Source organism: Rhinoraja longicauda, chromosome 11, assembly GCF_053455715.1.
Source record: "Rhinoraja longicauda isolate Sanriku21f chromosome 11, sRhiLon1.1, whole genome shotgun sequence".
Taxonomy (NCBI): domain Eukaryota; kingdom Metazoa; phylum Chordata; class Chondrichthyes; order Rajiformes; family Arhynchobatidae; genus Rhinoraja; species Rhinoraja longicauda.
The window spans coordinates 21,527,032-21,540,479 of NC_135963.1; positions in this window are offsets into that span (position 1 = coordinate 21,527,032).

Genomic DNA, 13,448 nt, shown 5'->3' on the forward strand with positions numbered 1-13,448 from the left:
CTTCTAAACTTCAGCCAGTACACAATGCTCCTCATACATTAACCTAATCATCCCTGTGATTATTCTTTTAAACCACCTCCGGACTCTCTCCAATGCCAGCACATCCCTCTTCAGATATAGGGCCCAAAACTGCTCACAATATTCCAAATGTGGTCTGACCAGTTCCTTAAAAAGCCTCATCATTACATCCCTGCTTTTACATTCTAGTCCTCTTGAAATTAATGCTACCTTTTCATTAACCTTTCTTATGACTGATTCAACTTGCAAATGAACCTTTTGCAGTGTCCTGCACTAGCACTCCCAAGTCCCTCTGCACTTGAACTTTTAATCTCTTCCCTCGACGTAGATGCGATTTTTTTCCATATCGTATCTCCGTCCGCACTGCAGCCTAACATCGAGGAGTTGGCAGCCTCTGCTGGAGACCGACTTCGGGAGCTCCAACCGTGCGAGCCTGCATGACTTTAACATCGTGGAGCTCGCGGTACCTGGTTAGAGACTGACTTCGGGAGCTCCAACCGCAGGAGCTTTGACTGCCTCGACACGGGAGCTTCGAATGCCCCGACGTGGGAGCTTCGATCGCCCCGACTGCAGACGGTTCGACTGCCCCGACCATGGGAGAATAAAGAGGGAAGTAGATTAGCTTTTATACCCTTGCATCACAATGAGGAATGTGGGGTATCTGCTGTGGTGGATGTTTATATTAACTTTTATGTAGTTGTGTGTCTTATTGCTTTTTTTTTAGTATGGCTGTATGGTAATTTGAATATCACTCTACATTAATTGGTACACATGACAATAAAAGACCTTTGAAATCTCTGAAACAATGTAAAAAGTAGCAGACCACTCACTAACCCCTGTGAAACAACACTAGTCACCAGCTGCCTGACAGAAAAGGCCCCCTTTATTCCCACTTTGCCTTCTACGAGTCAGCCAATTTTCTATCCATGCTCGTATATTGCCTCCAGTACCATAGGCTCCTATCTTGTTTTGCAGCCTTATGTGTGGCACCTTACTGAAGGTCCACTTAAAATCCAAGTAAACATCTACTGACTCTGTTGTCTATCCTGCTTGTTACTTCCTCAAAGAATTCCAACAGATTTGTCAGCCAAGATCTCTCCTTTACAAAACCAAGCCTGAGATGGACAATGAATGACTGTGCCCACACACAAAGACAAAGATTGAGCTGCAGGATAATCCAGTGAATCCCAGCGTCGCCTCTTCAAACCAAAACTGAACCGCCAATATAAACCTGAGATGGCCAGGATAAACCTGACACTGCCAGCGCCTCCTCTCGAGGCAACGGTGAACTGCAGAGAGAAGCCTGAGTTTGCCACACCTCCTTCGAAGAGCAGGACTGAGTTGCCAGGACAACTCGGAGATTGGCAACGCCACCACACATGTGCCCTGATGGTGAGACACAGCACCCCTGTGCAGTCCTGGACTTTCTTACCCCTGCAAATAAAATATACGCGAGTTCACCCTACTGTGAGCGTCAGTGTCATCATTGGCAAACTCGACGTCATCCCCGACACTACACGTGATATGGACCAAACGCTAATGAGTGGTACTAGCCTACCTGGTGTAGCTGCGTCAGAATGGACGAGTTGGGCCAAAGGGCCTATTTCCCTGCTGTATGACTCTACTTAGCCAGTCAAGAGTTCAGAATCATAGCCAGTTCACTGGAGCAATGAGGCAATGGCCCTTTAGTTGTGTGATTGTGCCACCTATGTTGATCAATATTAGCCTTTACAAAAATCACCTGTCAAACTGCTTCACAAATAGGCTTAGGAAAATGTAATAAAAACATTTGTCTTGTGGTTAAGGATTAATAGAAATGTATGTGTCAGGTGCCTATAGTATATACAGATTTTTAAAACATATCAAAGATATTGATTTAATTCTGCCTAATCATACAGTTTGGTGATAATCTCTGTATAACATATTTGATTAGATAATATACAAATATTAGATTGTGCTTACTAAGAGTAGGTATTTTTACATTTTATTGACAGAAATCTTATTCCCTTCATCTATAAGACTTCATTTGTGGCAGAACATTACCCGATTATTGGCAAAAATGAATTATAAAAGACTAAATTGGGTGTCATTTTTGAAAACAAGTGCAAGTCATAGGTTTGAGCACCACACTGAACGCAAGAACATAGATACATGACACCCCGATCGGATGGCTGTGGGGTGGTGAGTTCATGTTGTAAAATGTTGTACCATGTCAGAAAAGGATAGACTTCATGGACTATTTGGTCATTTCTTATCTATTTTTGTGTACTAGTAAAGACATTGAAATTGAATAATATTGATTGTAGCAAAGAGTTTGGCACAATTCTTCAATCACTTCTGTGATTCAAAGACTGTAAGCATGCAAACAATCAAAGTTCCTATTTCAGGCAACTCTCTTAGAGAATCTTGTAAGTTTTTAAGCAACTTTCTTCTGCAAGTTCCTTCCATATACCCACCACCGTCTCTGTGAAAACGTTGCCCCTCAGGTTCTTATTAAATTTTTTCCCTCTCACCTTAAACCCATGCCCTCTTGTTCTTGATTTCCCTACTCTGGGTAAAAGAATTCGTGCATTTGAAAATTATTTTGGGAAGAAAAATTGAAGATAACCATAGCATCCAAGGGTCCAGCTAATTTTATGATTACAGTGAACCAATGGATTCATATTGTGCTCTCTGTGTTTTTAGTGCTTGTTGCTTGTTTTAACTCGCATAAAGACTGATCATGCAATCAAAAAGGATCCAAAAAGTAGACTGATTTATGCAATCAAAAAATATCCAAATAGTAGACTGATTTATGCAATCAGTGTATACGGATTTCTTTTGATTTTTGCTATGATGACTTAAAGGAACTTAAGATGTTATCTTTGAATTGGTGTTGACATGAAACATTATCTGGCAGTGTGCCCAGGGAAATCGCAGCTCATGATCTTGGGAGTCAGTGCTGTGTAATGTAATCCAATGTGCAGCAAATACCTGATAGATCTATGTCAGATACGGGAAACTGAAAATTATCAATAGACTGATTAAGTTGCCACTCTGTGAAACACAAATTATCATTTGAAATTTTAATTTAATAGAAAAGCCATTTCTTTTATTCTTAAGCAATGGAAAAAGTGATTAGGGAGAAGTCATATTTCCTTAAGTAATGGTGGCAACAAGCAGCACAGAATAGACTAGGTGTTATTTCCCCCCCAAAAAATGTGTTCAGAATTTGTGGAAATGGCATGGTGCTGAAGATCTTGTCATTATATAATTTACATCATTTTTATATATAACTCTTGGGTCGTGCACACTCTGAATAAAAATGTGATGATTTTCACACCAAGCCTACTTACTATCTGTCAGATGAATGTGGCTTAACAATTGAAAGACTACAGTATTTCTGTGAACAACGGAGAAAATACTTTTCCATTGTGAAGATGGAGCATAGAAATACTCATATTCTCAGAAACAAAATAAAGATAAACTCAGAAAATCTTGTAACAGAAAATATACTGCAGGTGAATTCAATTAAAACTATCCTGCATTTCTGAGATATTCTTCTTTGATTTTGTTAATGACCAATTTGGACAGGTTCTTGGATGGGAAAGGTTTAGAAGGATAAAGCAGGCAGGTGGGACTAGTGTAGATGGAGCATTTTGGTTTCTGTGGAAGTTGTGCCTAATGGCTTGTGTCTATGACTCTATTACTCTTTGACTATCACTCTAATTGTACGTAGGATCACTTTGTTAATGATCACTAAAGCATAATTAGACTAAAGACTAGGTGTGTCAAGGACTGGCAATGTGTTTTATTAATTAATGGTTTATATCTGGATCTGCAGTAAAGCAGCAGCTTCCTTTCTGAACTGATGTATCAACTAGATTAAAGTATTAGAATGCACTTTGTAAAAAACGTGCACAGTTGGTAAATGCTCACATTAAGTACATGCATTTTCTTAATTTTTGGTGATGTTTTCTTCCTTAGGGGCAGATCAGGCCAGATTGTGCTGATTAATTTAAGATCATGTCTCCATGATCAATTGACAAATAATTGGAATGCATGGGGCAGTTCATTCCTGATTTCCACATCTGCGCATTACTGAGCTGAAGATCAGATCTCAGCACATTTGATCTCTGATTCCACTATAGGACTCAGCACCAATTCCAAGGGTGCAGAACGAGCATGTGGTGTTGAGGGGCTGGATGCATTACATTAACAGCTTCAACTATAGAACGGGTTGACGGAGATAGCTCATCATCGTTCATTTGCTTAGGGTTGTCAACCTGGATTGAAAAGGAAAGTGCATGTATGTGAATTGATTTTTTTTCCTTTCTGATCATTGCAGACATTTATAACAGTTCAAAGACCACAATTGTGCCTTAGGGGCCATTGAACTTGTGAAGCGCAAAAGGTAAATACCTCTGCAAGAATTGTGTATGGAGTGAGTGCAGGTAGCAGGCCAGATCAAGCATGTTCTGGCCCATTGCCTCTGACTACCTGCCATAAATTTGAGGGCAATAAAAATCCTGCTGCTCATGTTCTAACTTGCATCAAGTTCTAGTTCACATTCTACCTGTGGCTATTGGCCTACATGTGCTGCAGCTCGAGCTTAGAATTATTTCATATGTATTTCATCTTTCCTTGCGACTTTCAGCTTCTTGCATCGACGTCAGCTTTCAGAGCAGTTTTAACAATTCCATTCCTCCCTTGCTTCACTGACACCTATTCTCTCACATATGGTCATTTACACTCTTCTCAAACCCCCCCCCATGCATACGATTCTCCCACCAGCCAGATGTACTTGGGGTGATTTACAATGACCAATTAACCCACCAAACAGTATTTCTTTGTGGATATGGAAGGAAACTACAGCACCTGGATGTAATCTACATAGTCACAGGGAGAACAGGCAGGCAGTGACCAGTGGGGTACCGCAAGGTTCGGTGCTGGGACCCCAGCTATTTACGATATACATTAATGACTTAGATGAAGGGATTAAAAGTACCATTAGCAAATTTGCAGATGATACTAAACTGGGGGGTAGTGTGAATTGTGAGGAAGATGCAATAAGGCTGCAGGGTGACTTGGACAGGTTGTGTGAGTGGGCGGATACATGGCAGATGCAGTTTAATGTAAATAAGTGTGAGGTTATTCACTTTGGAAGTAAGAATAGAAAGGCAGATTATTATCTGAATGGTGTCAAGTTAGGAAGAGGGGATGTTCAACGAGATCTGGGTGTCCTAGTGCATCAGTCACTGAAAGGAAGCATGCAGGTACAGCAGGCAGTGAAGAAAGCCAATGGAATGTTGGCCTTCATAACAAGAGGAGTTGAGTATAGGAGCAAAGAGGTCCTTCTACAGTTGTACCGGGCACTGGTGAGACCGCACCTGGAGTACTGTGTGCAGTTTTGGTCTCCAAATTTGAGGAAGGATATTCTTGCTATTGAGGGCGTGCAGCGTAGGTTCACTAGGTTAATTCCCGGAATGGCGGGACTGTCGTATGTTGAAAGGCTGGAGCAATTAGGCTTGTATACACTGGAATATAGAAGGATGAGGGGGGATCTTATTGAAACATATAAGATAATTAGGGGATTGGACACATTAGAGGCAGGAAACATGTTCCCAATGTTGGGGGAGTCCAGAACAAGGGGCCACAGTTTAAGAATAAGGGGTAGGCCATTTAGAACGGAGATGAGGAAGAACTTTTTCAGTCAGAGAGTGGTGAAGGTGTGGAATTCTCTGCCTCAGAAGGCAGTGGAGGCCAGTTCGTTGGATGCTTTCAAGAGAGAGCTGGATAGAGCTCTTAAGGATAGCGGAGTGAGGGGGCATGGGGAGAAGGCAGGAACGGGGTACTGATTGAGAGTGATCAGCCATGATCGCATTGAATGGCGGTGCTGGCTCGAAGGGCTGAATGGCCTACTCCTGCACCTATTGTCTATTGTCTAACTTGCAAACTCCACACAGACAAAATTGGGGATCAGAACCAAACGCGGGTCACTGGAACTGTGATGTCTTGCTGCATTGAACTGACCCCATCCTGAAAGTATAGCACGACAGCTGTCCTATGATGTGGAGCTGTCCACTACCAGTGACCTTGGCCACAGGTAGTGCTTTCTAAGACTTTGCCCCAGACTATCCTGGGGCTTCTAATGCTTCACTGTTGTCAAAGGCCTTTCAACTATTCTCAAACGATCAGCAAGATTAAAAAAACAAGTAACTTACCTTGCTCTCTATTCTCTACCTAACCTCCCCCGTGACATCTCCAATTCCTCAACTCCTTGAGGTGGTTGCGATCTGCTGCTTCCAGCCCACCAAGTGTTCCCAGTTCTCATTCTTCCACCATTTATGGCTGAGCCTTCGGCTGTCAAATCCCTGAGCACCAAAATTCTTTTCCTAGACCACGTCACTTATTTCCTCCTTTAGGATGTTTCTTAAAATCTAACTCTTTGAGGAAACGTCTGTTCATCTGTTTTAATGTCTCCTTCTGTAATAAATGTTTTCTCATAAGGTTTCTGTAAAATAGCTTAGAAAGTTTTGCTACAATGATCCAAGCCTCTGGATATTAGTGCAGTAATTGTGCATTCACTAGCCCGGATAGAATATCTGGAGTGGGCCTTTCTAAATTGCCAACTGCCTGTATACCTTTCATTAATTTGTTCTATGTACCTTTTCATATCTCTTGGTTTCCTCTCCCCTGACTCACTCTGAAATAGAGTCTCGACCTGAACCATCCTTTTCTCCAGAGATGCTACCTGACCCGCTGAGTTACTTCAGCTTTTTGTGTCTATCTTCTGCCATCTTCTGCTACTTTGCTATCTGCTTTGCCTATTTGATCTTGCTTCCCCAAAGGAAAATTTAGGTGAATTACTTAATGACTATAGACACAAGGCATACAGATGCTGGTTTATCAAAACAGAAACGAGGTGCTGGTCGGGACCAAAACCTCACCTATCCATGTTGTCTAGAGATGCTGAAAATAGACACAAAAAACTGGAGTAACTCAGCGGGACAGGCAGCATCTCTGGAGAGAAGGAATGGGTGATGTTTTCAGTCAAGACCCTTCTTCAGACATGCTGCCTGATCTTCCCATTTACTCCAGCACTTTGCGCCTTGATAACTACCATCCAGTGGGTCAGACCATGACCCCACATACACCAGGCCATCATCTCCCAATCTGTTACTGAGTTAAGCACATTTAGTGGTGTCCCCTCCACAGCCTCCATCCCTATAGTTCTCCCAGCCTAACACTGCCCGCTTGTACCTTCTTCCCAAATTCCATAAGCAGAATTGCCCTGGCAGATCCATGGTTTCTGCCTGCTCCTGCCCCACAGAATTAATCTCCAAATACCTTGACTTCATTCTATCCCACCTTGTCCTGTACTTTTCCATCTACATACCTTGCCCTTCAACTCTCCGATAATTTTCAATTCCTAGGCGCAATAGCCTCATCTCAGTTATTTTATGTTAGACAGTTCAAAGAGAGACATTGGATAGGTCAATCTGTTACACAACCTTCTCTATTAAAATCAAGCAACATTCTGTCCTGAGATTCTAGGCATTTAGATATGGATTGGCAGTGACATCTTTCAGCATTAGGCTTAAAAAAACAAACTGATCTCTCAGTGGCTTAAGTGCATGAACAGATATGGCTCGTTAACCTCCCTGTCTCAGTCTCCTGACTATCAGGAGAGTTATGAATTGACTTCTGCTAATTAAATAGAGTAAATATTTAAATGTCCAGAGGAAACCTGGACCATTTTTTCCCCTCTAGTTACTGCTAATTCCTTTGGCTTCTATTTTATAAGTCAACTAGACCTTCACACAGGCATTTGGATCCTTTAAGAATCTCAAGTAATTAACTGATGATAGGTTAAGTGCTTTCACGTCACCTTGTTCAGTGCTAATGGCCTGATGCAAGATAACCTCAAAAAGAAGCACAGAATGACAATAGTTGTCAATAGTAAGACATAAGTTGTTTAAGAACTGGAAATAGTGAATGCATTTTGCAGAAGCGTGAAATCAGTCAGCTCCCACTTGTGATGGGAGTTAAAGTTGAAAGGACTGTGTTCTAATTCACTGAATCCACACTGGAACACAGAGGTCACTGGAATAGGTCTCTCTTCTTTAATTTTATAAAGATATTTCCACAGAGTAAACTCACATTAACTAACATCACTCGTTTGCATTGAGGCCCAGGATATAGAGTAACAGTATTAATCATAGAAATAACAGGCATGATGATTTTTTGAGATAATTGCAATGACTGTTTACTTTCCTGCAACACTATTCTTCGAGGAAAGCAAAATTCCTCTGTAACCCAGCAGCGCAGAGGTTTTGATTTGGGGTTTCCCAGAAAGTGGTTTTGTTTTCAAGTCCCAGGGCCACATGGTATCCATAATCCAGGCATAACATTTAGGAGTTGTGAATGTTTTCAGCAAGTGGACAAAGCAACATAGTTTGCTTTCTTAAATGATGCAGATTCTCAAATCAGGCAAAAAAAGTCTTTGATAGAACTGGTATTTTTGAAATACGAACAGAATCCCCCCCCTTCCCCCTTCCCCCCCCCACCCATCATTAAGGTGGGGGGGGGGGGGTACAGTGGCACAGCGGTAGAGTTGCTGCCTTACAGCGCCACAGACCCGGGTTCGATCCTGACTACAGGTGCCGTCTGTATGGTTTGTACGTTCTCCCTGTGATGGCGTGGGCTTTCTCCAGGTGCTCCCGCATTCCAAAGACATACAAGTTTGTAGGTTAATTGGCTTTGGTAAAGTTGTCCCTAGTGTGTAGGTTAGTGGTAGTGTACACCCGGGGGTGACTGCCGGTCGGTGCAGACTACGTGGGCTGAAGGGCTTGTTTCCACGATGTGTCCCTAAAGTCTAAAGTTTAAATCTGTCCCTTGTGTCCCATCTGGACTCGCACCTATTTCTTCCTTCCCCTGCCCCTTCCACATATTCCTTCTTCAAGATTTCAAGGTTTCAATGTTTATTGTCACGTACCAATTAAGGTACAGTGAAATTCGAATTACCACACAGCCATACTGAAACAAAGCAACAAGACACACGACTACATAAAAGTTAACATAAACGTCCACAACAGTGGATTCCCCATGTTCCTCACTGTGATGGAAGGCAATGGAGTCCAATCTTCTTCCTCTTGTTCTCCCGCGGTCGGGGCCGTCGAACCATCCGCAGTCAGGATGATCAAAGCTCTCACAGCAGGCGGTCGAAGGCCCCACATCAGTGCGATCGAGGCTCCCTCCTCGGGGCGATCGAAGCTCCTGCTTCGGGGCGGCCGAAGCTCCTGTGGCTTGGAGTTCCCGAAGTCGGTCTCTAACCGGAGACCGTGAGCTCTGCGATGTTAAAGTCCGCAGGTCCCCGCGGTGGAGCTCTCCAGCAAAGGCCACCAATTCTCTCCTCGATGTTCGGCCTAAGTGCGGACAGAGATACGATACGGAAAAAAATCGCACGTCCGTCGAGGTAAGAGATTAGTAAAAGATTCCCCAAACTCCCCCCCCCACATAAAACAAGCTAAAGAACACTAAAAGCATACATTTAACACATATAAACAAACAACAAAGAAGGAAGGGACAGGCAGACTGTTGGCGAGGCAGCTAGAGTTGAAAAGACAAAGTTGAAAAGACTTCACAATTTGCAACTTTTCCACCCTTTTGTCTCGCAGCTTTCGTCTTTTCAACTCTGGCCTGGTGTATATCTAACCATCTGCCTATCAAACCCTCCCACCCCCCTCTCCTGTACCAACCTATTACTCGCCAGGCTTTGTTCTACCCACCTGGCTCTGAAGAGGGTCCAGAGGAGGTTTACAAGAATGATTCCAGGAATGAGTGAGTTAGCATATGATGAGCGTTTGACAGCACTGGGCCTCTACTCCCTGGCGTTTAGAAGATTGAGGGGGGACCTCATTGAAACTTACAGAATAATGAAAGGCATAGATACAGTGGATGTGGAAAGGATGTTTCCACTGGTGGGAGAATCTAGGACCACAGGTCAGAGGCTCAAAATTAAAGGGCGCTCTTTTAAAAAGGAGGTGAGGAGGAACTTCTTTAGTCAGAGGGTATTTAATCTGTGGAACTCATTGCCACAGAGGGCAGTGGAGGCCAAGTCAGTGGATATTTTTAAGGGTGGGATAGACAAGTTCTTGATTAGAACGGGTGTCAAGGGTTATGGGGAGAAGGCAGGAAAATGGGATTAGGTGGCAGAGATCAGCCATGTTTGAATGGTAGAGTAGACTCGATGGGTTGAATGGCCTAATTCTACTCCTATAACTTGTGAACTTGTGAACCCTCCTCCCCAGACTATCGGTCTGAAGAAGGATCACGATCGGAAGTGTCACTTATCCATGTTCTCCAGAGATGCTGCCACCCGCTGCAACATTCTGGGTCTTCTGTTGTAAACCAGCGTCTGTAGTTCTTTGTTCCTACTTTGAAAAAGTTCTAATCCTCTCTCAGACAAGAATTATTTGAGACTCTCTCTCACTGCTCCCCCTCTGTGATTCCTGCTGCTCTCGTGTTAGTCAACCATATTCTCACGCACACTCGCCAACACAGCCACATGTATTTTCTCAGCGCTTGCCTGCGCTGCCATCTTTGTAACAAGTGGCTTCCAGCTCCATATCCATATCCAATGGAAGGATTATGGAATTAAAAATATGGGACAGCTTTATAAAGAAGGCACCTTTCTGACATTTCAGGAGTTGCAACAGACTTATGGTCTTCGTGGAAATGATTATTTCAGATATCTTCAACTTAGAGATTATGTAAAATCGAACTCCCAAAATTTTCGAATTAGAAATTCAGAAATTCTTGATGAATGTTGGAACAAACATCCTAATACAGAAAAATTAATATCTTATATATATAATATCTTATTAGACAGTGACATTCCCTCCACGGACTTATACAGACAAAAATGGGAAAAAGAATTAAACCAAGTAATTACGAAAGATACTTGGGAAGAAAGTTTGCAACAGATATATCAGTGTTCACTAAACGCCAGACATTCTCTAATACAATTTAAAGTAATACATAGGTTACACTACTCAAAAACAAAACTACATAAAATTTTCCAAAATATCTCACCTAAATGTGATAAATGTCAACATTTAGAAGCTACATTATCTCATATGTATGTAAACTGTATAAAAATTAAAAAATTCTGGGTAAATATTTTTAGCATAATATCTAAAGTAACCAGCACACAATTGGACCCAGATCCAAAATTAATTATACTCGGAATATTAGAATTAAATCAAACATTTAGAACAATACAAAGAAACTTTATGGATTACAGTTTAATAACAGGAAAAAAATTAATTCTAAAATTTTGGAAAGGCCCTACGGTCCCCACAATCAAAATGTGGATTGGTGAAATGACGGAGACCTTAAACGTGGAAAGAATCAGATTTTCCCTGTTGGATAAACAGGAACTATTTATTGGAACATGGTCTCCTTTTATTGATTACTTAAAGGGTCAGAATGGTTCAGTACAGGAGCCTGACTAGCACTCGGACGAAAGAATGGATGAAATACTATACTTTGAAATGTACGAATATATCTCGAATGAAGTTGTTGTTATTTTAATAAATTTCTCCACTCTTCCTTAACTAACTTTGTCCTTATCTTTATAATTTGTTTTTGTTTTTGTTTTTATTTTGTTTCTCTCTCTTTCCCTTCTCTACTTCATCTATTTCTTTAGCTCTATCTAGTTTAAAAAAAAAAGGGGGTAAAAGGTATTGGAGACAATATAATAATAATTGACAATAGTATCAATTTAAAAATGTATGACTGTAAAGATGTACCTATCTCCAATAAAAATTTATTTACAACATATCCAGGCCTCACAGTTCGGGCCCAACTAGGGTCTCAGGTACCTGTATTAGGTCTATCACATCTCCCTCCATGTACTGTGTTCTAAGCCATGCTCTGGAACCTGCAGGCCCTCGCTCTGTCTCTCCTGCTGCTCCAAGCCTCACTCACCTAGACTTACAATCGACCACTACTGTACTTTATTTTCGACTGGAGCTAATTCCTCCAATCAACAACTGTTGACATGCTGAAAATTGCCCCCACGTTAAATGTGACAAATGTTTCTGTAATCCGAAATGTTTAAAGACCACGTCACTAAATTTCACAATATCAGCTTCAATAACATTTCCTCTGAATGCAGACAGGTCAGGTTAGGTTCCAAACCATGGCAATGATGTTGAAATGGAACACTTTTGTGGCACCACGAACCAAAAAAAACAGTCAGGTAAATAATGTAGATTTCCATTCCCATGGTTAAAGGTTCTAGCTGCTTGCAAAGTGATCTTGATTCTATACTGTATGTGTTAACCAGATAGTAAATTTCACCCATTTCACCTTTTTGTCTCTCCCATGAAATCCAGTTGATTGATAATCAAGGAAGAAATAGTTACATTCAAAGAAAGTTATTCTGAAAAATTGACTTAAGCCACAAGTCAACATCATTCTGATTTTTATAAACTTAGTAGTGACCATTTTTGCTAAACAATTGGTTAGGTTCTAAACAGTATACGTTGTGCACTTTATTATAAAAAGTGTATTAAATTACAGAGAGCATTGAGCATAGATTTACCATGGTAATGCCAGGGATAGTAAACTATATTTCATTGGATAGGTTTTAATTATCATGATTATTTCAACAACAACGAGGAAAGCTAAGAGGAAATATCTTTTTTTAAAAATCAACTTGGTAATCTTATTTCCTCTGTATTGTGAATCAGGCTAATTTACAATAGACAATAGACAATAGGTGCAGGAGTAGGCCATTCGGCCCTTCGAGCCAGCATCACCATTCAATGTGATCATGGCTGATCATTCTCAATCAGTACTCCGTTCCTGCCTTCTCCCCATACCCTCTGACTCCACCATCCTTAAGAGCTCTATCTAGCTCTCTCTTGAATGCATTCAGGGAATTGACCTCTACTGCCTTCTGAGGCAGTAAATTCCACAGATTTACAACTCTCTGACTGAAAAAGTTTTTCCTCATCTCCGTTCTAAATGGCCTACCCCTAATTCTTAAACTGTGGCAAATAGCTACCAAAAGAAACAGATTTGAAGGCCTGTAATCATATAGTTTCTGAAGCACATTAAGGTGTTAAAAGCAGAGACTCTTGCATTGTTGAATAAATGTTAGACATCTAAAGCCAGTACTCTTAAGACATAGGAATAATGGGATTATTTTTGGTATCAGCATCGTTACTATAATACAACTAGCCTGTTTCTGTGCAGGAAGGAACTGCAGATGCTGGTTTACATTGAAGATAGGCACAATATGCTGGAGTATCTCAGCAGGACAGGCAGCATCTCTGGGGAGAAGGAATGGGTGATGTTTCGGGTCAAGATTGGAGGAGAAGAAGGGTCTCGACCCAAAACGCCATCCATTCTTTTCTCCAGAGATGTTGCCTGTCCCG